Source organism: Stenella coeruleoalba (assembly GCF_951394435.1).
Source record: "Stenella coeruleoalba genome assembly, chromosome: 7".
NCBI classification, from domain to species: Eukaryota; Metazoa; Chordata; class Mammalia; order Artiodactyla; family Delphinidae; genus Stenella; species Stenella coeruleoalba.
In genome coordinates, this window is record NC_137153.1 from 48,941,513 (window position 1) to 48,967,367 (window position 25,855).

The 25,855-nt window shown below is 39.9% G+C and overlaps 1 protein-coding gene across 8 annotated transcripts in view; it reads left to right on the forward strand.

Annotated features, from left to right (window-relative positions):
* Window positions 1–25,855, forward strand: part of CAAP1 (caspase activity and apoptosis inhibitor 1) — a 1,159,962-nt gene that overhangs the window by 488,282 nt on the left and 645,825 nt on the right. For 5 of the 8 annotated variants that reach the window (XR_013829209.1, XR_013829210.1, XR_013829213.1 and 2 more), the window contains 4 exons: window positions 12,807–12,898; window positions 16,727–16,897; window positions 16,994–17,131; window positions 18,091–18,289. The gene's annotated coding sequence lies outside the window, so the exon portion shown is untranslated. Of the gene's footprint in view, window positions 1–12,806; window positions 12,899–14,116; window positions 14,267–16,726; window positions 16,898–16,993; window positions 17,132–18,090; window positions 18,290–25,855 lie in introns of all 8 variants that reach the window. The other 3 variants (XR_013829211.1, XR_013829212.1, XR_013829215.1) reach the window with 3 other exon arrangements.

Below are 25,855 nucleotides of genomic sequence, written 5' to 3' on the forward strand. Positions count from 1 at the left end.
TACAAACACTTGCACTAACATGGATCTGATATTTGGTTGTGTATAGTTCCCATCAATTCAGGCAAACTGATTATTGGTCTGAGTATGGCTCTGTGGTGTAGAAGCCTCTATATAGAGAACCATGAAGCAACAGGGCGTCACATGTCACTGGGTGAAATGGAGCAAGTATCTCTGCGTCTAAATCAGAGGGATAGAAATTAATTAAAAAATGAAGACAATGATATTCCCACTTGATATGTTGAATATTTTTCCACATAGAAGTTGAAATATGAAACTATCTGGCTCAAAATTTGATGTCTGGGGATACTAAGTGACACAGTGCCTGGGTGAAAATTCTGCTACATAACTCGTGATATTAAACACAAAGAAGTCAAATAATTTATTTCTAAAACAAGAATGAACAGTTCTAATAAGAAGTTTGTGAGCTATGTTTTCGAGAAGCTTTCATGTGACAAGACAAAAGCAGAATCTACGTTTATTTACGAATACTCAGAAATGTAAGATTTTCCATACTACAATGCACTGAAGTGAGAAATACATATTGCTGTTGTAGATGGTTCTCAAAACATATTTCATGGAAAAATTGTAAAGCAACCAACCAACAGAGCTTCCAGCCTAAAGGGAGGTTTGCGTGGCTGTACAGCCTGCCTAAATATTACTGTGCTTATAGATGGTGTGTATTGACTTGTTTTGAAGTTAATTAATATACAGTAGGGGTAACAGAGGGCATCTCCCTTTTTTTTTTTTTTTTTGTTGGTACGCGGGCCTCTCACTGCTGTGGTCTCTCCCGTTGCGGAGCACAGGCTCCAGACGCACAGGCTCAGCAGCCATGGCTCACGGGCCCAGCTGCTCCGCGGCATGTGGAATCCTCCCGGACCGGGGCACAAACCCGCGTCCCCTGCATTGGCAGGCGGACTCCCAACCACTGCGCCACCAGGGAAGCCCCAGAGGGCATCTCTTTAGTGATATATTTGAACGTTAAGGTAATATGCTGAATTTTTAAGAAATTGTGTGGGTGAAAGGAAATGTTGTTAGGAACTGAGTATGTAAAATTATTGGTCTGGGTATGTTACGTAGTTGGTCTCATTTAACAGACTCAAAAAACAATGTATAGATATTTAATGATAGTTGCATTTAGGGTGTAAACTTGGTCTACACTCTTTCATTAAGACAGGCTGTAACTGAAAGAAGTGATTTTTGAGCCAACTGCATGCTTTAAAGAATCATTTCATTTAAATCTGATGATAATTAAACTTGGAGATGTTTAATTTGGAACACAAGTATAAGGCTACAGTGCTCATAAAAACTTTTTTAGAAATTTTTGAACTCATTTGGACCTTTGGGTGTTCAATGTAATGGACAAATGGTAGCCCGAACACCAAGAACACTAATAGAATTCTAAGAATTTATCAACCAGAACTGTATCCATGACTGCACAATTTAGTGAGTGAAATAATTAACCAATACATTCCTGGTTTCCTCTATCTAGGGGGCATTATTTAATAGTATTAAACAGAAAATATATTTGACTGAAATGACTTGCATAAAGGTTGGGAGAGGGGTACTTTTTATATCAGACTTAACCAAGAAAGTGATTTCTCCTAACAAAATCCAGGGTGGTATAAAATCTGTCTCATAAGAGTGAAACACTTCATAGAACATTCAGAACAGAAGAAGAATGGAAAGTTAGAGAAACACACAGGTAGAGAGATACCCTGAGCAATAAAGTCTGGAATTTTACAAAGTTGATTAGAAGCATAGGGGACTTCCTAAATTATTTACAATTAAGAATAGTTTCAGTTACAGAAAGTGCTACCGAGGATTTGCTTCCTGGTATTTAAATGTGAATTAGTTTCATATGGAGAGAATGAGCATTCTCTCAGTGTTAATGGAATTTACCTGAGAAAGTATGCATGTACACACACACACACACACACACACAATATTAACTAACTTGGTTGTGGTAACACATAGCCTCTAAATTTTGATGGCTTAAACAGTAAATATTTTTTTGTTGACAAGTCTGCAGATTGGCTGCAATCCTGTTTGGTCATGATCATCTCTATTCTATATGTCTTCTCATTCTTGAACCTAGGGTGACAGAGTAGTTTCTGTCTGGACTGTATTGCTATTGTTCTCACAGCCTAGGGCAGGAATGCAAGAGACCACACATAGACACGCAAAAAAAAAAAAACAAGCTCATATGAAGTTTCTGATTGGATATGACATGCATAACGTCTGTCCATTTTCCAACCCAAAGAAAGTTGCAGGAAGGACCAGGCCTAAAAAATGAGGTAGAGGGCTTCCCTGGTGGTGCAGTGGTTAATAATCCACCTGCCAATGCAAGGGACACGGGTTCGATCCCTGGTCCGGGAAGATCCCACATGCCGTGGAGGAACTAAGCCTGTGCACCACAACTACTGAGCCTGCTCTCTAGAGCCCGCGAGCCACAACTACTGAGCCCGCATGCCACAACTACTGAAGCCCGCATGTCTAGAGCCCATGTTCTGCAACAAGAGAAGCCACCGTAATGAGAAGGCCGCTCACTGCAACGAAGAGCAGCCCCTGCTTGCCGCAACTAGAGAAAGCCCGCGCATAGCCACGAAGACCCAATGCAGCCAAAATAAATAAATAAATAAAAACTTTAAAATTTACAATGATTTAAAAAAAAAAATGAGGTAGAAAAGTATCCTCCACCTACTTTGGAACATAGCAACACGTGGCAAACAACATGCATATCTCATCCTTAAGGATTAATCAGAGAGTTGGAGAATTTTAACACAATCTACCATAGATACATATGTTATATGTACGTTAACTCTCCAGTAGAGTATATACTTCCCATTACAACATATGATTTTAGTTATTCAAAATAAATTTTTTTTGTATAATTCCTCAATTAAAAAACCTGTCATATATTTAGCTATCTGCTCTAGGACTTTGGTGAATACAATAAAGTTTTTTGCTCAGACTGGGTAGGTTGGACCCCTCTGAGAAAATTGCCTTAAGAAATTCTGGGTATGACAGACCACTCAGAGATTTTTTTTTAAAGGGGAAAGTAAAAATGTGTTTACTTAACTATGATACCAAGTTGAAATTTCAGAATCCTGCTGAAAATTTGTTTTAATATAAACAACATATTATAGAATTCATCCATCTAAATTCTAGGCATTTTCCACAAATAAATTTCCATAGGCCTGATAATATTTTACTAACCTTTTTAACCTAGAGAATAAGCAGAATGTGAAAGCCCACTGGAAAATTTGGATGTCAAAGACATTATTAAGGCAACAGATATATACTGAAAAGGAAAAAAACAAATAGTAAAACATGAGTTCAATTTTTTTACCCTATTGTTGAAACCACCAACCAGCAACTCCAAGGGCAATCTCTTTAAGGATTTCTATACTGAGAAGGACAATTGTATTCCTATGAAATTTCTATTTTCCCAGGTCAGGCGTGTGCCCTTTGGTGGAGATATCAGTCCTTTCATGGCTGGGTGGTATGAATCTCCTTTGCACTCTCTGACCCTTCCTGATGCTTTCACGGTACCGTGCAAGAATGCTGGAGCAGTGTTCATGGAGCTGACCGGCATCGGTGGAAGGAGCAGAGGAAGCACATGGGGGATTACCAGCTTTATAGAGAATCCAGTTGATGTGTGAAATACGCTGTGATGGAGTACATAAAGTGCTGAGATTCACAAATTATATATTGGTTGTAAAGTGTGAAGACAAATAGTGCATATTTGCCCAAAAAGCTGTTTATACATCTTCCATCTGGGTTGCATTTGAAAAATGTTACATCAAAAATATATGTTTAAGAATGTAAGCCAATCAAAGCATACATGTATGAGGTGACTGTTTTTCCTGCAGATTTGGGCTTTCATCTGGTATCTTTTCCCCACATCCTGAATAAATTCTCTTACCGCTTTTTGTCCTGTAGGTCTGCTAGAGATGTATTATCTCCATTTTTATCTCTCTGAAAAAATATTCTTTATTTTTTGCCTTCACTTTGAAAGATATTTTTGCCAAAAAACATTTGGTCAGTTTTTTTCTTTCTGCGCTATAAGTTTGTTCTTTCATTGTCTTTTGGCTTCAATTGTTGTGATGAGAAGTCAGCCAACTATCATTCTTATTGTTGCCATTCTACATAGTATGTCTTATTTCCATTTTAGCTTTAAGTTTTCCTCCTTATTTTGAGTTTAGCATTTTGGCTATGATGTGACTATGTGTGATTTTAGTTTTAGCCTCTTTATCTTCCTTGGGGTTCATGACATTTTCGGTCTGTGGTTTTGATTTTTTTTTTTTTTTTTTTGGTAATTTTGGAACTTAGCCATTATCTCTTCGAATATTTCTTCTGCTTTATTCTCTTTCTCTTCTTCTTTGGGGACTATAATAACTAGACCTATGTTTAGACCATTAGATATTGTCTTCCTGCTCTCAGATGTGGTGTTTATTTTCCCACTCTGTCACTTTGTTTTTTAGTTTGTATAATTTTTGTTGAAATGAATTAATGAATTAGTGTTTACTGACCCTTCCTAGTCTTCTCTGAAGTCTATTGAGTGCACTTTTTTCATTCGTGTCATATTTTTCATTTCTAACATTTCCACATGGTTTTATTCTTGGTGCCTCAGTTTTCCTCCTTTGTAAAATTAGGTTGAATTAGATGATTATTTTTAACTTTCTCAACTCATAGTACACTATGATTTAAACTCAACTTTTCATCCAGGCATTTTGGAAGGAGACACAGTGGGCACAGGCCTAAGTAATTAGCCCCTTCCCTGAAAAGGTGAATGTACATTTTTCCTGGTTGCCAATCAAAGATTGGATAGTGAAGAGAGCTTCTTTGGATAAACTGATGGAGGGACAGCCTCAGAATTTAAACTACTTACTTTGCCATTTACTTTTTTTTTTTTTTTTTTTTGCTCTACGCGGGCCTCTCACTGTTGTGGCCTCTCCCGTTGCGGAGCACAGGCTCCAGATGCGCAGGCTCAGCGGCCATGGCTCACGGGCCCAGCCGCTACACGGCATGTGGGATCTTCCCGGACTGGGGCACGAACTCGTGTCCCCTGCATCGGCAGGCGGACTCTCAACCGCTGCGCCACCAGGGAAGCCCGCCATTTACCTTTTGAATGCAAATATTAGGTAAAATTAGTTAGCCTAGGGAAGGAGGAAGTGAAGAATAGTTTAAAGCACAGGAGCAGATTGACAAACTTACTCATGGATACTCTGTGAAATGGATAATTAACCCTTAGACTTTGGGAAGCAGTTTATAAATGGGCAGCTGCCTACATTCCAAAGACTGGAGAGAGAAAACCATATGTGAGCTTTAAAAACTCTTGTTGCTTAACAGAGTGAGTACATATAGACAAAACCACGAATGAATTGTGCATCCGAAATAGAGTAAAAATCATGGAAAGAACCTAAAAAGCTATAGTTGTTTTGCTTTCATCTACTCCTTGGCTGAATTGACTGGTAGGCACGGCCGAATCTCTATAGTTGCTGAATAGTTTTTATGGTAAACAGCCTCTAAGATGGCCCCAGTGGTCCACTTCCTGGCATTCACACTTTTGTGTAACCTGTCTTGAGTGTGGGCTAGACTGAATGACTTGCTTCTAACAAAGGAATGCAGCCAAAGTGCATTCAGAAGGGATGTCCCTTCTGAAGTTAGATTATAAGGAAGGTTGTGGTTTTCCCTTGGGTATTCTTTCTTGCTTTCTCTTGGGTACCTCAATCTGGGAGAAGCTAATTGCCATGTAGTGACGCAGCCCTGTAGGGAGGCCCATGCAAATGAACGTGGAAACAAGTCTTCTGAGGCCTGCAGATAGCCACATGAGTGAGGGTGGAAGTGGATCTTCTGCCAACTTCCACGCGAGTGAGCTTGGAAATAGACCCTGCCCTAGTTGAGCCTTGAGATGACCCCCGTTAATACCTTGACTGCAGTCTCCTTGAGGGTCCCAGAGCCAGAGCCATCCAATTAGGCCACTCCCAGATTCCTGATCCCTAGAAAGTGGGAGATAACACATGTTTGTTGTTTCCAGCTGCTAGATTTTAGAATAATTTGTTACATAGCAATAGATAGTGAATAGTTCTTAATATTTCTCTGTATTACTTGTCTTTTTATAGTTTACCCATGCTGGCATCAAGTAATTTGCACAATGGCTCTGTGTTATTGTCACACTTTATGATTAAAGAACTGAGGTTTGGAATCTTGTTTAAGATTTTATAGCTAAAATAAATTGAATCAGTATGTGAATTTATACCTTCTGACTAGATATAATGCTTTTTTTCATCTATGACCCAGTTCTTCACTCCTCTCTTCACTAAATTCTGACCAAAAAAGGACAGCCCTGAATCTAATTGATGACTTTCCTGAATATACTAATGGGTTGTGATTTTCTATCCTCAGCGTCCAGTGGTTATTATGTTATAAGATCAAATAGTGGCACATATATCATACCAAGCAGTTAAATTCTGGGTTTAGGGGTTACTGTCATGCATGATAGTGAAATATAGAGTAGAATCCCTAAGTTCCTTGGGAAATATGTGAGCCCCTTGATTTTGTTAAATTAGTATTTTCTTCTCCATTTTAACAGTTATGTGGCCCCATTTAAAGGACTGTAGTTTGCCTTATCAATATTAAAATAGTGTCTGCATGAAGGTGATACTTTGTGCTGCCTCCGTGGGTTCCTCAGCCATTGACTTCCATCATAACATCCCCAGTGCTTTTTATCTCTTCATTCTAATTGCTATACTTTTGGATACTGGCCCTGATTGGGACAGGCAGTTGAAATGGCATGCACTGGGTGATTGACACAGCCTGTATAAATACCTATTCTCTTAAGCCCACACCAAGTCACAGGCTGTCAGAGCTGGTCTACTGCTAAGGTCTTTTCAAAATCATAATTAAAGCATGATGCCCACTAGTCAATTATAAGTTCATAAATTAGGCTCTATGAAGAAACTCTACAGAGAAGAGTTGAACACTCTTTACTTCTTCCTCTACTTTTGAATAGACTTGGTATTCGAGTCCATGGTTTCTGGGTAAAATTGTTATTTGAATTCATCATATTTGAGTAGCTGTAAAATCTGCTAGAGTGTCAAGTACTCTGCTCTGTCCCCAGTAAAGATTGTTGATGGATGGACAGGTGTTTTATATAAAGAAGAGGACGCTTATGTGGCTTAGAAGAGAGTTTTCCTGGGTATGGGGGAGGAGCAAGGATCAGGCGTGACAGATAAATGTGTGAACAATCCTGAAGTGATTCTCAGCATTAATCATGATTATTAGATTCCAGGAAGTCAGTGGTAAAAGGAAAGAGAATTTTTTTTTTTTTTTTTTTTTTTTTTGCGGTACACGGGCCTCTCACTGTTGTGGCCTCTCCCCTTGCGGAGCACAGGCTCCGGACACGCAGGCTCAGCAGCCACGGCTCAGGGGCCCAGCCGCTCCGTGGCACGTGGGATCCTCCCGGACCAGGGCACGAACCCGCATCCCCTGCATCGGCAGGCGGACTCTCAACCACTGCGCCACCAGGGAAGCCCCAAAAGAGCATATTTCTAAATACAAAGCAGTCATACACAAGTTAAATTAATTTTTAGATGACTTAATTTTCAGGATCCTTACTCAAAGAGAAATTTCTAGAAAGTCTCGTTACAATTGTATTTTCCTCCTCCCTGTTACTTCTTACAGTCTTTCTCCCTTTGCTTTATGGTCTAGCATTAACTAACGAGTCTCAATTTCCTTTTTTTGTGACATTGGTAGTCTCACTACTTTAAGGTTATGATAATTAAAAGAGTTACATGAGTAATACACCTGCCACAGAACCACAGAAAGAGCTTAATAAGTGAGAGTTACAAACACCAGTCCTTTTTCAGAACCTCTATTCTAGCTATGGTTCTTGACATACGTCGGTAAAAAACTGTGGTAGAATTCATGTGCTGCTGTTCAGATGAGATCCCTGCCTGCCCCTCCCTTGAGGATGATGAGGGTGCCTCTCACATGGAAGAAGTAGATTAGGAGTTTCTACTTGCACACTTTGTTTCCTCTATATAGTGTCCTCATGTCTCCCCCAGCAGCACTCCTGTGTGGTCCTGGCCCACCTGGTTCCCTCTGCTGATGTCTAGTGGCTTTATTTCTCCATCCTTCTGTCTAAGGCAGGATACAAGGGCCTCAAGTCCTATTCCTTCCCACATTTGATATAGGGTTTAGGTATTGTGTACTGTGGTGTATTTTTGTTTATTTTGTTCTGAAATTAAAGTACAAAAAAAATGCGGTTTTAAACAAAAAAATTAAAAATGTAACTACCGTACGATCCAACAATCTCATGTCTGGGTATTTATCCAAAAGAACTGAAATCAGGATTTTGAAGAGATGTTAAGACTACCATGTTTGTTGCAGCATTATTCATAAGAGCCAAGATGTGAAAGCAACCTAAATGTCCATCCACAGATTAATGGATAAAGAAAATGTGGTATATACACACAATGGAATATTATTTAGTCTTAGAAAAAGAAAAGGAGATCTTACCATATGTGACAACCTGGATGAACCTGGAGGACCTTATGCTAAGTGAAATAAGTCAGTCACAGAAGGACAAATACAGCATGATTCCATTTATATGAAGGATCTAAAATAGCTAAACTCATAGAAACAGAGAGTAGAATGGCAGTTGCCAGGGGGAGTGGGAACTGGGTGATTGTTGTTCAACTCGTGTAAATTTCTGGTTATATCGATGAATAAGTTCTAGAGATCTGCTGGACAACTTTGTGGTGTCATAGTTAACAATATTGTATTGAGCGCTTAGAAATTTGTTGAGGGTAGATCTCATGTTGTATTCTTACCACACACACACACACACAAACTATTATAGTAACATAGTAATAATTATTTTAATATATATCTTCAAAATTGACCTTCCCAGTAGCCCCCAAGTATATGATAACTCTAAAATAAAAATGATTATATTCAAGATATATACATCATGTATATTAAAAATCTAAGAGTAACTCCTAAAAGCAAATTTCAGAGTTAAGAGAGTCTTGATTAGATCAGAATTGTTCTGTAGTTTGGTGAAGTTTTTTATTCACATCCGTATCTGAAATTAAGACTTGGATTTTTTTCAGTAAGTGCTTTTCAGATTGATCATCACAATAGAATGTCTATCGAGGATGGGTAAGTTAATGCAAGTAATATTTATGAAGTGCTCACTCAACTAAGCACTCACTTTAGATAACTGCTGAAGATTTTCACAAAAGGTACTATTTACTTCGTACTCACTCTATGCCCCAAACTTACCCATTTTTAAATAATTACAAAATCTTGCAAGAAGGATTTAATTATCACCATTTAACAGTTGAGAAACCAAAGAAGAGTTTTAGTAACTTGCCTAAGGTCACATATCTTGCAAACAAAAAAGGTAGAATGTTAACTTGGGTGAGTTTTACCACAAAACCCACACACTTCCCACTATATTTTGCTGACCTCCTAGAGCTCATTTCCTAGTACTGAAAGACTTTCTGTCTTTGGCGGGTAGGGTTCGTGAGCCTGAGACAAGGGTTTGGGTGCCCATGATTTATGGAAGGCGTGCTCTAAGGAAAAAGAGAATGAGGGATGCAGGGGAGGAAAGGGGAGGGAGCTAAGGAATGAGGCCATCTAAGCTGGAGTCTAGCTTCAGCTTGCTTCCACCTGGAGCTCAGTAGCAGGAATTGCACCACAGTGTTGACTGTGCCTCAAAGTCACCCTTACGGGGACTCCCTGTATGAGTTAGTCACAAGGGGATGTGGAACTGGGAAAGACCAACGATTCCAGTATGCTGGGGGCTGAGAGATTTTCTGGGAGGCAGAGCTTTCAGTGGTACAACTGGGACAGTCCCAGAAAACCAGGATGGTTATCCCTTGCATGTGGTGGCCCAAGTAAGGCTAAGAGAAGTTCTCCAGAGAAAGGGCAAGCTGTGAGCCGTTAGCAGCCAACACTCACAGCAGTTGGGGGATGAGTTTGCAGCCTGAGAAAAGGGATCTGGCTTGGGCAGGATCAACAACCCCTACAGTTGCCTTGCTTAACTCGCTGTGATAAGTCAGTGGAGCAAAGAGACTGAAGAAAGCAGTATGGCATGAGTGCATGTACTCTTCAGAGTGGACTAATGAGCTTTGGAATAACTGCCCTTTAAGAGTCTAAGAATTTATTCAGACAGATTTCAGACACTGAAGCACCCAGCAACGAACCATTCAGCTATGGAATGGGTTCTGTAATGAAAAGAACCCTTTTCCCTCAACAAAACCATGGTGTTGTAGGATGAAATAGACCCGGTCAGACTGACAGCATCCTTTCTGCTTCTTCCTTCAGCAACTCTCCCACTCATTCCTTGAGGTATGTCACGCAACAGTGAGGAAGGTAGTTGGGAGCTGGAAGGTGAAATCAGGAATAGTAAGTCCCGATGGCCAACAGATGATGATGTAAATGAAATCAGTTGTTTTCTCTGATATGAATCATCAACATCCCTGTTTACGGTTTTTATTTGGGATTGGATTTACAAAATAACCTTGCTGGGCAGAGAGAATCTAATGTAGGGTTGGATGTGATACATATTAAATAATACTCATTATCTTCATAATAAACTTGTTATTAGGGTCTTTTAATACAAGATGAGAAGGCCAAAGCGCTGTATGTTGAAATGATGCAGGCAATGATTTCTAATTGTTTTGCACTGGAACAAAACTATTGTCTCCATGAATCATAATCCAAAATGTGTAAGCATCTGCCTGAGCAACTAAGTGATTTTTTTTCTCCAAAAATCTCAAAGAAAATGATATTTGATTGAAAATTATTCTCTAGGCTACTATAGTTACTGTACTGGATAATAAAAGGTTTAAATCACAGATTAAAATACATGAGTGGGGAAAACAGCATCATTCATAGGAGGGATGCCTTCAAAGTTCAGTCACAGGGATGTCCTGCCCTCTAGTTAATGAGTTTGTTTCCAAAGAATAAACCTCAGGAAAGAATTTCAGGGTACGATCCTCCCCAAATCTCCTGTCCTTCCCAGAGTTCCCCTTGTGGACTTGCTGCTCTCAGTTTCTTGAAGGTACCTGTGTAGAGGTGATTAGCTAGTAGATGGAGAGCCTGTTGTCAAGGGGTCTGTACTTTTCCTCACATGAGCTCTGAGCTTGTTTTGAGAGACCTAGCTCTTCAAGTGTGTTCTGCAGTCATGCAGCAGAGCAAAATGTGAGTTAAGCATCACTTTGCTGACTGTCTCAGGAATCTTTTCTATTCTGTTCACATATGGAACAGAAGAAACCGGTTAGAAATATGTTAGAAAGCGGCATTCCCTAGAGTGTGTTCTGTAGGTGACCCACCCCCCAAGCTCCCTGGTCAAAATATTTGAGTAGCACTATTTGATCTTTTAAAGACATCACAATGCACAGAAGCATGTTGAATCCTTTATCTAATCTAGTGTCATCCTAATATATTTAACAACAAAGTCCTTTTTACCTTGAGACTCTCATTCACCCTTGATAGGACACATGAATTTCCTAGAAAAATGTTTTCAGAAATGGGGAAATGGGGAGCAACAGCAAAGAGTCTTTGTCAAAAGGACAAACAGGTAGGATCACCTTTTGGATACCCTGTGATTTTCTCCAAATCACTTGTCTATCCCCTCTGATCCCTATTGCCCCTTGCCCTTGTAGCAGCTCCATCCTTTTGAATAAAGAAATAATGTAGGAAAAATTATGGCCTTTTCAGAAATACACTGTGATCCTGTTTTGAGATCCAAATAAGAGGACATCTATGTTTCCTATATCTGAGACCCTATCTGTACATCTTCCTTTGCTTTTCACAAGTGAAAAATCTTAGGTACCAACAAGGATAGAGGAAAAGAAAGAAAAATCAGATTTAGCATATTTTCTTTCCTATGGTACCTAAGCATTTCAACAATATACATGCATATATATATATATATACACACACACACACACACACATATATATATATATATATATATATAGCCAAACAGCACTAGCAGAGATGAAGTAGTATATTTAAACATTTGAACATCAAAATCTATTAAATGAAGGCTGCAATGGAGACATACCCAAAACATTCAATAAAGCTTTTCAACCTGAATATAGGGTTACCATGACAACGAAACTCAAAAATCCCTCTTCTTCATATAAAGTTGCTGACAAAATGCCCATGGTGGAAGCAGCATGGAGTCCTCGAATTTATAACTACTGAACGGAGGTACAAAGGATCTCCAAAACATTTGATAAAGCTTCAGGGTGAACATTTTAATATCCTCCTTAAAAAAAAATATTCAAAAGACCCAAGCCATTTCCACACTACCTCATTTTTCTTTCATCTGAACCATTTTGAGGATTTCATGCTCTTTTAAAATCATTTTCTGTGAAAGAAAACAGTGTCGATTACAGTGGCCTAATGAGGAATATTAATAGCATTGATCTTAAGTAGGTTTGGAGAATACCAAGCATGGCATAGAAGGAGTTTCTGCACAAACCAAGCAGCAATTGGCAGATTGATGCTGACTCAGCACAGCCAACGTAACCTTCTATGTCCTTCATGTTCCCGGGGAAGCCTTCAGATATGCAAAAGACACACTCTGCTAGAGGCAATAGAAGCAAGACACTTGGTTATCTTATTTTCAACCCTCAAAGAGTTTCTTACAAGGACAGTATGTATGCAAACATGCAGGCATGTATGTGTGCATTTTCATCTCATGTACTTAACCTACTTGTCTGTATAAATTTCATGTATGCATCTGTGTGCATTCTTTGTGACTATATTCTATTCCGCAGGTCAACACAAAGGAATGGTTGTACACAGGAATGGTGGACTTATTGGTACTTCAAATTTCCTCTCAATGACGGGTGCTGTGAAGGAAATTAAGGTAATGCATTTGCCAATATCTAATAATATATAGTTTCCCCCATTTTTTCCTCTACATGAGAAAAGGTAAAATGTAGAGAGAAAAAATTTCATCTTAATGTTCTCACCAGGAAAGCTTTAGAGTCAGGTAACTGGTGTCTAGATGGTCTGAATGATACACATCAAGGAGAAATGTGTCAGAACTTAGATATCATTTCTCATTTCCTGGAAGTATTTATGACTAAATAGTGTGAGAAGTGTTTTTAAAGTTAATCTGTAGTGCTGTTGGATTGATTTTGTTTATATGTTAGTCTGATTGCTTATGGTTTCCTCAGCTCAAGCCTGTTCTGCAGTGAGTTCATCAAATTGAGGGAAATGGTGCTTCTTTTCAGCCTGCTTTTATTTGGAGTAAGGGAGCAATCCTATAATCTCTTCTTAGAGTTGGTACCAAATTGCATGCCAGGAATGGCAAGCAACGATCCTTTCCTCCAGGTGCCTTGATCTACAAGGTAGGTCAGGCAGAGTTTTCTAAAAAGGCACATGTAAAAACTCCTTAATATCCCTTAGGCAATGTACTTTGGGAGTTAAGTGCCCATTTTTTTTTGCACGCCATGCTAGTATAGTATTCTGATTTTGCTTATGTGAATCCTCTGAGCAGTAGTTTGCCAAGTGTGGGCTAGATCACCATCATCATCATCACCACCTGGGAATTTGTTAGAAATGTAAATTCTCAGGCCTGACACCAGACCTACTGTACCAGACACGCAGGGGATGGGGCTCAGAATCTGGGATTCAGTAAGCCCTACCGATTGTTTTGATACATACTGAAGTTCGAGAACCATTGTTCTACAGGAGGGATTTTGAGAGGATGACAATGTTGAGGAAATGGATAAGGATAATGAGAATTAGGAGAAGGGGAGGAAGAAAAGAAGGAGAGAAATTTAAATCTTGAAAATTAAAAGAGATGTGAGGAGCATCTGACGGCAACCTTTTATTTCCTTTGTGATCCATGAAGAGATTAAGTGGCTTGCCCAAGGTCAGAAGCACAGCAAGAAAAAGAAATAACATTTGCTGACTCCTGACTCCAAGATGAGTAAAAGTTGAATATTAAATAAGAAATACAGAAAGGACTTTTCCTATCTGTGATGCACATGTCTTCTTTGACAACTTGGTCCTTTCACGTAGTGTGGGTTCAGCTTCCAATCAACATCCAGTGACTCACTGAGATTTTACTCCAAAGGAGCCATTTTCAACCTGCAGCTGTGAGTGATGATGATGCTTTCCTATTTCTGGAGAACTCAAAAGCGATCACTGTGGGAGAAACATACACATCTTTAGGTCCGTACTACAAAGGCTGATGTCTCACCATCACAAAGAACATCAAAATTATGTGAGTACCACCTACAAAACGGATGCTACATATATAAAAATAGGATTAGACCTTCTGGAACGCAGACCTGCAGCAGTGCTTCTCAACATTGGAGGCACATTAGTATCACCTGAGGAGTTTTAAAAATCCTGAGACCCAGCCCAGGCTAATTAAATTGGAACCTCTGGCAGTGGGACTCATGCATGTGTGTTTTTAAAAACTCTCCAAATGATTTTAAGGTGCAGCCATGTTGGAGAGCAAGAGTCCTATGCCCTTGAGACCCTAAAGTGGGGTCCTTGAATTGGCAATATTGGTAACATTGCCAGTTTGGCAACATCGCCAAAAACCTGGGTTTTTTTTTTAGAAATTCAGAGTCTCAGGTCCCACTCCAGACTAGTAAATCAGATTCTGCCTTTTAACAGGATCACAAGTTGATTGATAAGCACATTAAACTTTGAGAAGTACCATCTTCTCCAAAGAAAATGAACTCTCTACTGATACAGATAATTGTTTAATAAACTGAAATTAAGAGTGGAAAATCAAAATTATCTGGAATCTCACCATTGTTATTTTTTACATCTCTCTCTAAATATACCATTTATATTATACTTTCATACTTTGTATTTTATATGCATTATTCATACACTTTATACAGTTCATATCTTACATTTTAGCTGTTGCTCCATATGGAACATTACTTTGGGAGAATTTTTCCACAACAAATTGAAAAACTATTTGTAGAAAGTCCTATAACGTGTTTATTATTTACACGTAATAAAATTCAATCAGGACTTGAAATTCACTTTTGAAATCACCAATATTAATTTAAAAAAGTCCCCCTCATGTCTGATCGTAGGGGTTCATACTACTGGTCTAAACCTCTTGCCTAAGTGGACAAAAAGTGAGGAAAAATCTTTTATGATGAATCAAGACAAAGTAACCTCAACCTACAAGTAACAGTCATGGAGAAATAATTTCCCTTTCTTATATTTTGTTATTCCCAGGTATCTTCATGTTTCCAAAAATTCTTAAAACAAATCCATGCATTAAATTTGCTTTAAAAATCACTCTTACACTTGTATGGAATGAAAGTGAAGGGGGGTTAATATTGAACGGTTGTGGTAAAAAGAGAGTTTTATAAAACGAAGCTATTTTTATGGGCTGTTGAATTTTATGGGCTTATAATATGCATCCAGCGAATTATGAAATGAAAGAAAATTGTTTGAATAACACTTTAGACTAACTCTCACTGCTTCGCTGTGTTAAGTAGAATGTGGACCCCTGGGCCGTGTGATATAGTGTTAGTGCTGATTAACAGAAAAGGGGTCAGACCATGGTAGGACTGGGGGATTTGTAAGGACCGCTAAATCCTGGTTTCCTAAGGGCAGTCCAGGCTGTTGCTTGTTGTCATGGAATAATCTTAACAGTGCTCTCTTTCACCTTTAAAAATGTCCTGATTTACATATATTAACACATATATATAGAATCTAGAAAAATGGTACTGATGAACCTATCTGCCGGGCAGGAAAAGAGATGTAGACGTAAAGAATGGACATGTAGACACAGCGGGGGAAGGGGAGGGTGGGATGAACTGAGAGAGTAACATTGACATATATACACTACCACGTGTAAAATAGATAGCTAGTGGGAAGCTGCTGTATAGCACAGGGAGGTCGGCTCAGTGCTCTGTGATGACCTAGATGGGTGTGGTGGGGGGCATGGGTGGGAGGGAGGTCCAAGAGTGGGGGATATGGAGATATATGTATCCATGTAGCTGATTCACTTTGTTGTACCCCAGAAACGAATACAACATTGTAAAGCAATTATACTCCAATTTTTAAAAAAAGCATCCTGATTTAGAAATAAAATACATGGTTCTACACAGAGAACGCCAAATCCAATTCCATTAATTTATAGGAGAGGAATTTCTGAAGCGGTTGACTGTACTATTTCTTGCTTAAAATCAGCTGCAGCAACCACAAACAAAACTTTTAATGGCTCTCTATTGTCCTCTGGATGGAGCCCAAACTCCTTAGCATGATACAGAAGCCTGCATGATTTGAGCCCTGTTTACCTCTCTTCCTCTCTTTCCATCTCTCTCCGTCTTCCCCGTATTCCTCTCTCACTTTTGCTCTCGTCCACCTGTCATTCTTATTTTATGTCATATATCTGCACATACACACCGAGGTAGTGCTGTTTTCTCTATATTTTCAGCTATGCTCTTTTTATAGATATCTGATAAAGTTGGACCGGCAGGCTTCCAGGTGATACCAGTTGATCACACAGCGTAGCAAGAGGGCAGGTGTTTTCTTTTTGAGTCAGGTGTCAGAAGCTCAGAATAATTACATTTTGGAGGTCTTCCATTTTTTTATACACTATATTTGCTGTAGGTCTAATTTTCTTATTCCCATTTTCCGTTAATTTCAACTGTCTTTATGACTTGCTTTTCAAAACTTAAATTTTCCTTAAATCTTTTTAAAGATGAGGCATAAATAAACATTTGAATGCCAGACATGGTGCTGAACACTGAAGATCCAAGAATCAATAAGACAGGGACCCTGCCCTGAGACACTTCATCATCAGGAGGGAGAGTCATACCAGTCCCGCATACCAGTCCCGACAGTTTTACCACATTGTCGTAGGCATTACAAGGTACTTCCTTCTCCCACTTCTGTAATTTTCATGAGAATGGATTTTCTCTAAACAGGTTCTAACCTTTCTCTTCCCCTTTACTCACTTTGCCTCTAGAGAGATGATTCAACTTATATGATTCATAAATGTGGGAAGAAAACATTGATTATGCTTGGAGGCAGGGGAAACCAGCACTTCTGTACCCAGATGGATAAAACTCTCTAAACTGGGATTCAACAGTAGGAAAACCATCAGGTACTCATGCTAAGCTATATTTTCCATCTTGGCCTTTATCAATAATAAAGGTCATAGCTATTTTGCTCCCCCCCCTTTCATCATTCCTCGGTTTTATTTCCCAATTTGTTCAGAATCTGAGCAAGGAAGGCGTGTGCTATTTATCGGAGACCCCTTGGAGACACCAGCATTTGGTGCATGGACTAGAATAGTAAAAACTAAAAATAAAAGACTTGAAATTAGGGGAAGCAAAACACACTCTGGAAAGGCTTTTGGTGAGGCAGGCTGTTGTGACCTTGGCAGTTTGCGGAGGCTTATATTTGGCTAGGGGGAGTTTTATAGTTGTGCTGTTTGCTTTTAACTGCTGTGGCCTGGGCAAGAGGCTTTAAACCAGTCAAGTATTTGGCGGTGGTAAAAGTGTATAGGGGCCCACATGAGAACAGACTGGGCCGAGCCAGACAGCCCCATTGGGGGATGGTGGGCCATGGAGGTCTTAGTGAATACACACAGTGAAGGCAAGGATCCAGTCAAAGTATGTATGTCTTTTTCTTTTTTTTTTTTTTAATTTGCATTTCTGATCACCACGTGCAGGCAAACAAGCAGAGGCATGGGCCTCTGAGCCTCAGTAAGAAAGGATTTCAGGCTGGAGCTACAGCTGGGGCTGAGGCAAAATGTTATTAGAGGAGAAGAGAGCCTCCCAGCCTTCTAGCCATGAGTGAACAGAACAATATTTGCTGCTTTGAGACCATAAGGCACCTGGCTTCTGGAGGGACCTCTGAACACTAAGGTGTTTTTGGATTTAAATAGTCAGTGGAAGGGCCTAGGGAGGCAGGGCCTTGATGGGCTGCCCCAAATTCCATTCTGTATTTGGGGCCAAAGGTAAAAACGGAGGGACTGCAGTTAGATTGAAGTGGTTTCACCTGGCAAGAGGCCCCGCCCCTACGTGGTATCAAGTTCGCTCTGGGTTGGCTTTTATTTAGAACGCGGGGACTCTTCCTCACATGGCCTATTTCTGAGGCAGAGAGAGCCACTGCGGAAGAGGCGCTGCAAATGCCCCCTCACACGGGAGCGAGGGTGCTCTATCATGAGGAAGAACCTACGTTCAACTTGAAACTGTGGAGGACGGAAACTGAGAGGTTTTACTAAACTCCATGGGAGAGGAAAACAAGACAAGACCTGGTGAGTAAGACTGCTACAATTGTAGGTTTCTCCATTTTTCTAGCTAAAGCGTCTCTCTTTGAGAAGTGATAGGATGCATACATATAGACCCCCTTCCTCAATATTATAAGTGGAATAGTGCCAAAATGAATCTCTAAAGGAGAGATTTCTGGAGTTAAGTTCACAGGCTAAGAATTCTGAAAAAATTGACATTGGCTGACTGACAACCAGATGAGGCTGAAGCCAGAATGTTCTCCATTTATCCTCTTCCCTCTAGATACCATTGAGTCTCTGCTGTGGTCTTTGCAAATAGTACTGAATTCTGGGAACATAATTTTGAAATGATTCCTTGAGTTTCTACTGTGGTCTTTGAAAATAGTACTGAAAAATTTTGAAGTTGTTTGGATTCGGTCATAAGATGAATTATCAGATTATATAATGTTTAATGCAAATTCTAAATTCTGGTTGTTAACTAAGACTTGTGTGTGGCCTTATTTCGTTTGGAATGACTGAAAGGTACTATAAGTCAGTGGCTAGGAATGCATCACGTCGTCAAAGGCTGTTCTCTAATTTGGAAGTCTGGCTTGCTCTTCTTGAAGTCAAAGCAGTTGAACAAACTGAGAAGACATCCACATTACCGTTACAGATACGATATAATAAAAAGCATGCTGTGAGTTTATTTTAAAATTGAGTCTATGACTGCAGTCAGATTGCTCGCTGAGGATTTTAACACAGCTGAAATCCATTCTCTAGGGATATTCTTTTGTGTTTCCCTTGAAGATTCTACAACCGCTTGTTTGAGTATTGGAATAATATCTGTGTGTATTCTATTTTGTTTATGTCTTGCGTTGTGTACCAAATGCCTTCACTCATTAACCTGTGCATTAATATTGTCTCTTTACTAGTTGGTTAAATGTTTTTCCATTTGTTTCTGTGTATTTGAAAACATGTGTTTCCACTTGCCCCTGGCGTCGATAACAGGCTGGGGCTGAAACTAAAACTTTCTGGGTCTATGTAGTCTTGCTTGAAAGTAGTAATAGGAATTAAGTGCTTACTGTGATTTTAAAATTGTAATATTTAAGGCACTAGAGTGGCAGAACTAGACAACATGGTGGCAAATATACTGTTCTTTGCTTCTTCTCTTTAATCAGAGGTATTTTAGTCTTTAAAAGCCAACAGCTGAGCAGGATATTTTCAGCGCCTTTGCAAGAAGGAAGTGACGCTTTTCAGTCTTACAGGCAGTGAAGTCCGTGAGCTGCTTCAGCTACTTTTGGCAATGACAGTAAGCGTTAAAACTACAAACGAAAACGTTTTAAACGAAAGCTTTTTTGGTTTTAACAAAATGTACTACTTGTTTTTGTTCCCTTAAAAAAAAAAGTTCTCCCCAAAGGATTGCATGTGGGATAGACTTTGTGTAAGACTCTTGTTATCTATTTCTTTTCTTTGGTTCTGATGAGGAGGGATGGGTCCCTGTAAATTTTAGACAGGAAACCTACATTTGCACCGCAGTTAATCCTTAGGTCGTTCTTGTTAGCAGAGCAGAAGTGCACCACTTTTCCAACAGAGGGCAGTGTGTATTTGCTAAACAACAGAGCTTTCCTTGAGTCCCAAGGTGTGGAAAACTGTCCTCTGCAAAGAACAGAAAGGACACCAGGAAACAATTTCTTTCTTTCAATTCTGCTTCTTCTGTAGTTTTGACTGCAGATAACATTTTTTTTTTTTTTTGGTGAAAATTGTTTAAAAAAAAAAACAACAAAAAAACAAACCTTTTTCCTCTCACGTGTTCCTGACACCCAAGGAGGAAACGGAGAAAAGAAAGGCAAAATGCATAGTCCTCGGTACCATGCCCAACATATAACACATATTTGCCCATTGCTGTACCAGCCCCTCTTGATTCCTTTACCTGAACTTCCAGCCTTGAGATAAGAAAAGAGTCCATGACAGGCTCTATCAATGCTGGGATTCCTTTTGTACATTTCTGTGCATTTTGAATATTTCCTTGACAGAAAAGCAGCTTTGGAATAACTTGTGAAATAAAATTTGTATGTAAGCTTAAGTGTTAGTCACTTAAAAGATGCTCAGTTTGTCCACATAAGATGAGTTGTGAAACTACCTTCTTGGCCGGGAATCCTCATGAAATTGCAGTTGATGAATGTAAGGAAATGGATATTTATTGAATGTTTGTTTTGTGGCTGGAATTACAAACCTTGTACAATTTATCCCATTTATTTTTTATTTTATTTTTTAAACATCTTTATTGGAGTATAATTGCTTTACAATGGTGTGTTAGTTTCTGCTTTACAACAAAATGAATCAGTTATATATATACATATGTTCCCATATCTCTTCCCTCTTGCGTCTCCCTCCCTCTCACCCTCCCTATCCCACCCCTCCAGGCAATCACAAAGCACCAAGCTGATCTCCCTGTGCTATGCGGCTGCTTCCCACTAGCTATCTACCTTACGTTTGCTAGTGTATATATGTCCATGCCTCTCTCTCGCTTTGTCACAGCTTACCCTTCCCCCTCCCCATATCCTCAAGTCCATTCTCTAGTAGGTCTGTGTCTATTCCTGTCTTACCCCTAGGTTCTTCATGACATTTTTTTCTCTTAAATTCCATATATATGTGTTAGCATATGGTATTTGATTTTCATGACATCTTTAAGAAGTGGACATTATGAATATTATTGGGAAAGAGGTCAGGTGACCTCCTTAAACCACTTGGCCAGCAAATGGCAGAGCTAGGAATTTAACTTGGGGCTCTTTGATGTCAAAGGCTGGATTCATTCTGAATTCCCCAGTTTCTCGTCTTTATTAACCCTCTGCTAAAGGGCTGGTTCTGGGAATTCTTGAGTACTTGTGCTATCGCAATTTGGAATCATAGAAAACCTTGACTCAACATGTTAAACCTACCGTACACATGTAGGGTAGTCAATCATTCTCTTCTCAGTGTATTTTTTTAGTTTGCCCTTAAGAAATATGTTTTTTTCATGGCCTCTTCTGGTATGCCTGGATGAAAAGGCCATATAGGCAAAAGAAAAATTTAATATGAGGAAATTGATGTTCAGCACATGGACCGAGAGGTGCTCTGTTCATATACAGGTCTTCCTCGAGTTTTGTAAGCTGACAATATCCGAAATGGAAAGTACATTTCATACACCTAACCTGTTGAATATCGGAGCTTAGCCTAGCCCACCTTAAATGTGCTCATGAGAGCACTTACGTTAGCCTACAGTTGGGCAAAATCATCTCGCACAAAGCCTAGTTTGTAATGAAGTGTTGAATATCTCATGTAGTTGACTGAGTACTGTATTGCAAATGAAAAACAGAATGGTCATCTGGGTACAGAATGTTTGTAAGGTATCAGTTGTTACCCTCATGATCGTGTGGCTGGCTGGGAGCTGCGACTGCCACTGACCAGCATCACAAGAGAGGACCACGGCATAGTCCCTAGCCTGGGAAAAATCTTAAGCTTTTTCTATCCTTTATGGTTCCTGTGTGGTTAGAGAAGCAATGGTCTACTAGAGGAAAGGGAAGATATGTCCTGAAGGACTGCTTCTAAAGGAATAGTATCTCGACCACTTGGAAGAAAGAAGCAGCGAAAGAGGAGGCCAGTGGCAGAACCACTGATAATTCTTGAGCAGGAAGCTGGTGAGCAAGTGAGCACAGACCAGGAGGACTCAAGCTTCAGAAAGAAATCAGTAGGACCTCAGACCTCCTCATCAGACGCCAGCCCATCAGACAGAGTGGGTGCAGATTGCGTTAGCCTCTCCATGATTTGAATTTCTTTCCCCTAAGCACAGCAGTCTGCCTCTTGAAGGGTATGCCTGTTGGCATAGAGAGCCTCTTGCCTTTTCCTTTCCATTTTCCTTTCATAATGAGTAAACACAGAGGTCCAGGCAGTCAGAGGTGGAAACCAAACACAAGTGTTTTCAGAAAGCCTCTGGAATAAACACTGAAGTGCTGTATTTCATAACCCTACACAAAACTGACAGTAGCCAGCTGTTGTCTGAGCTAAACACCATCCTACAGAGCCAAGAGCCACGAGGCAAAAGGGAGAAAGTGAAAATAACTCCTCTTCTACTGAACCACAGATGACAGATTAGCCAAAAAGGACCCTGGAGGAAGCAAAAGTCAATGAGGCAAAAGTCCTTGCAAATGACCCCTGCTTGCTCCCCTTTACCTCTCCAGAAATCAACCGCCCAAATGGCCTTTTACTGGCGCAGCATCTGAATGCAGTCTCTTCCATCATGATTCTGCGTATTTATTCGGAATCTTGCAATAATTGGATCTCATATCACTAAACTTCTCCAAATGTTGGGCTTTTACATATGGTTTTTTTGTTTGTTTGTTTGTTTTTATGGTTTTTCCCTTACCCAATTTTCTGTATTTCCATCTCTTCACCCCTTTTACTCCCTCACAATATGATAAGTAAGAAGGACTTAACGACCCTTGTCCTCACTCTTACGTAGTCTGCTGTCAGAAAAAAATTTCTCAGGCTCTGGAAGGCTTTCTAGACTAACCTTGTGAGCAGCTCTTCCCAGAAAATAGAAATTGACCATTTTTAAAAATAGGAGTCCTGGTTGGTAATAGAGGGAACTCTGAATGAGAATGTTGTTTGGCCCAAGGTAAAGAACAATGAATTTCAAGGCTCTTTTTTGATCTTAGTTGTAGTAAGAGTAGACGTGTGTCCTAGGCAAGCATTTTATTAAAACACCATAAAGTTTATTTTCTGGGTGTGTGTGTGAGGTGTATGTAAAGGTGCATCTGGGAGCTAATGTAGGAAAAAGTTTGAAAGCTAAATTGTCATGTGTAGTAAAGTAGCATCATTTTGAATCCATTCCTGTGAAGAGGAGACAGAGGCTTGTGAGGCCTTGAAATGTAGAGGAGGGACTTCCCTGGTGGCGCAGTGGTTAAGAATCCGCCTGCCAATTCAGGGGACATGGATTCGAATCCTGGTCCGGGAAGATCCCACATGCCACAGAGCAACTAAGCCCGCGAGCCACAGCTGCTGAGCCTGCGTGCCACAACTACTGAAGCACACACACCTAGAGCCTGTGCTCCACAATAAGAGAAGCCACCGCAATGAGAAGCCTGCGCACCGCAACAGAGTAGACCCTGCTTGCCGTAACTAGAGAAAGCCTGTGCGCAGCAACAAAGACCCAATGTAGCCAAAGAATAAATAAAAACAAACAAACAGAAATGTAAAGGAGAAGGAGCTGTGTCTTTAAAGATTGGGTCTACAATGTGGTAAGAGACTGGGACTTAGTAAAAAGTATGTCTCTTAAACCATAATCCTGTGTTGACTCCGGCCAAGGAATATTCGGAGAGTGTTATCTGATGTTGACTTTCAAGTTGGTTACTATTCTGTGCTCTGGACCAGTCACCCTATGATGTCTTTGAAACCTTCAATACAAATTCACTGTGTACATCTGCCTTAGAGGGGTGATGCTTTGATGGGTGCAAAGAGGGACAATAGACAAGCGTAAGTTACCATGGGTCAGAAAGAGGAAAACAGGCACAGGAGCAGGGACAATGGGAAAGTGCTGAGAAATCATTGAGTGCAGAAATTCATAAAGAGATGTGATGAGAACAAAGAACCCCACTCTCACCCCAAATCCACAGATACTCCAAGAGAGTATAGACCATACCATAGTACCTGGAATGGGGAGACCAATTCATTTTGTTTAGTTATTAAGGATAAAAAGGACCTCTGAGGGCTGTGGATATCTAATTATATTCGTTTGCCCTTTTATGTTGAATTCAATTGAGTTTTGTGTGATGACATTTTTTTTTTTTAGCTTGACATGTAGTTGTTTATCAGCTCCATATTTGCTCTGCTGAATGTTGATCTAAATTAAGTTGGAGCTTAAACTTAAGGTGATTTTTAGTTTGATTATCATTTAATTTTCAGGCAGACATTTAGCCCTTGCTTTGCATTTTAATGGAGAAATGTTGAGATTTTTTTAAAGTCAGGAATATCCACTTAAAATTTTTAATATGCTTCAGTTTATCTTTTAACACATGGTATTACAGGAAGTGTGCACATCCTAGAAAAGAAGTGGGTGAGAGGACAAGGATAGAAGTTTATAAATCATCAATATATGACACTTGACAACTCAGTTTTTTTATAAATTTATTTATTGATTTATTTTTGGCTGCGTTGGGTCTTTGATTTATGCGGGCTTTCTCTAGTTGTGCCGAGCGGGGGCTACTCTTCGTTGCGGTGCTCGGGCTTCTTATTGCAGTGACTTCTTTTGTTGCGGAGCACAGGTTCTAGGTGAGTGGGCTTCAGTAGTTGTGGCACGTGGGCTCAGTAGCTGTGGCTCGTGGGCTCTAGAGCACCGGCTCACTAGCTGAGGTGCACGGGCTTAGTTGCTCCGTGGCATGTGGGATCTTCCTGGACCAGGGCTTGAACCCATGTCCCCTGCATTGGCAGGCAGATTCTTAACCCCTGCACCACCAGGGAGGTCCTGATGACTCGTATTTTTTAATTCAGAAAGTATGTAAAAGTAAATTTAAGAGTTAATTTGAGCAAACATTGGTTCAAATTGGGCAGCATCCAATCTAGCAGATAGAAAGGAGTACCATGGAGCTGTACAAAATGAAAGGCCTTTATAGGCAGAAAGGAGCGAGAACAAGGGAGTTACACTAGGAAAGTCAGGTTGGTTATTACAAGATTGCTTTAGGGGGTAGCAGGGGTCCCTCTGGCAGATTGCCTAACTAATGCTGGCCAGGCGATTCCTAACTGACTGGTTTAAGATTCCATTTCTGGGGGCCCCAAAACTAAATAAATCTCAATTTGGCTATGTGGGGCTTAGCATAAGCAACTCCATTTTAGGCCCATGGTGGTGTTTTTATCTATGCATTCATGTGCACACATACGTCATATCCTTTGTAGACATGGGCACTTCCAGGTAAAGGAAGGCTGCTCGAAGGTTTCTCCCCATTCTCCTCCTCTTCCCTCCTCTCTGCTTGAAGGAAATCAGGTTGTCAAGTCAGAGCATCCTAAAATTCAAATTTCTGTTTTACAACTTATTTGCTATGTGACCTTTGGCATATTTCTTCAGTTTTCTCATCTCACAGTTTACTCACTTGTGGCATCAAAGTAAAAACACTGTGCAAAGTTTTTGTAAAGAGTAAATTAGGGAGGAGTTGTGGGTTGTTGAAAAGAATAAATCAAATGAAATATTATATACCATAACTACTAGAATAATGGCAGAAGCCATATGTTCCCATATCTCCTTTTTGTCTTAATCAGTTTCCTTTTTTTCCTCTGCTTATTACTGTTATATTAAGAATGGATCACTTTCTCCTTGAGAAAGCCTTTGGGTCTATAAGTACTAAAAATTCTCAGGGCAAAGTGGAAAGGGGAGGCTCCAGTCTTTTAACTCATCGAAATTTAAAATTGGACAGATGCGAATAGAAGATCATCTCATCCAATCTCTCTCTCTCTCTCTCTCTTTCTCCTTCCTCTTCTGAGCAGTGAGTTGTTTAAATGAGATCTGACTGGAGCAACTGGTGGGATGTGTGGGGTGCGGACAGAGTAGAGTCTCACTGCTCAGCTTCCACTTTATTTGCTGAAGGA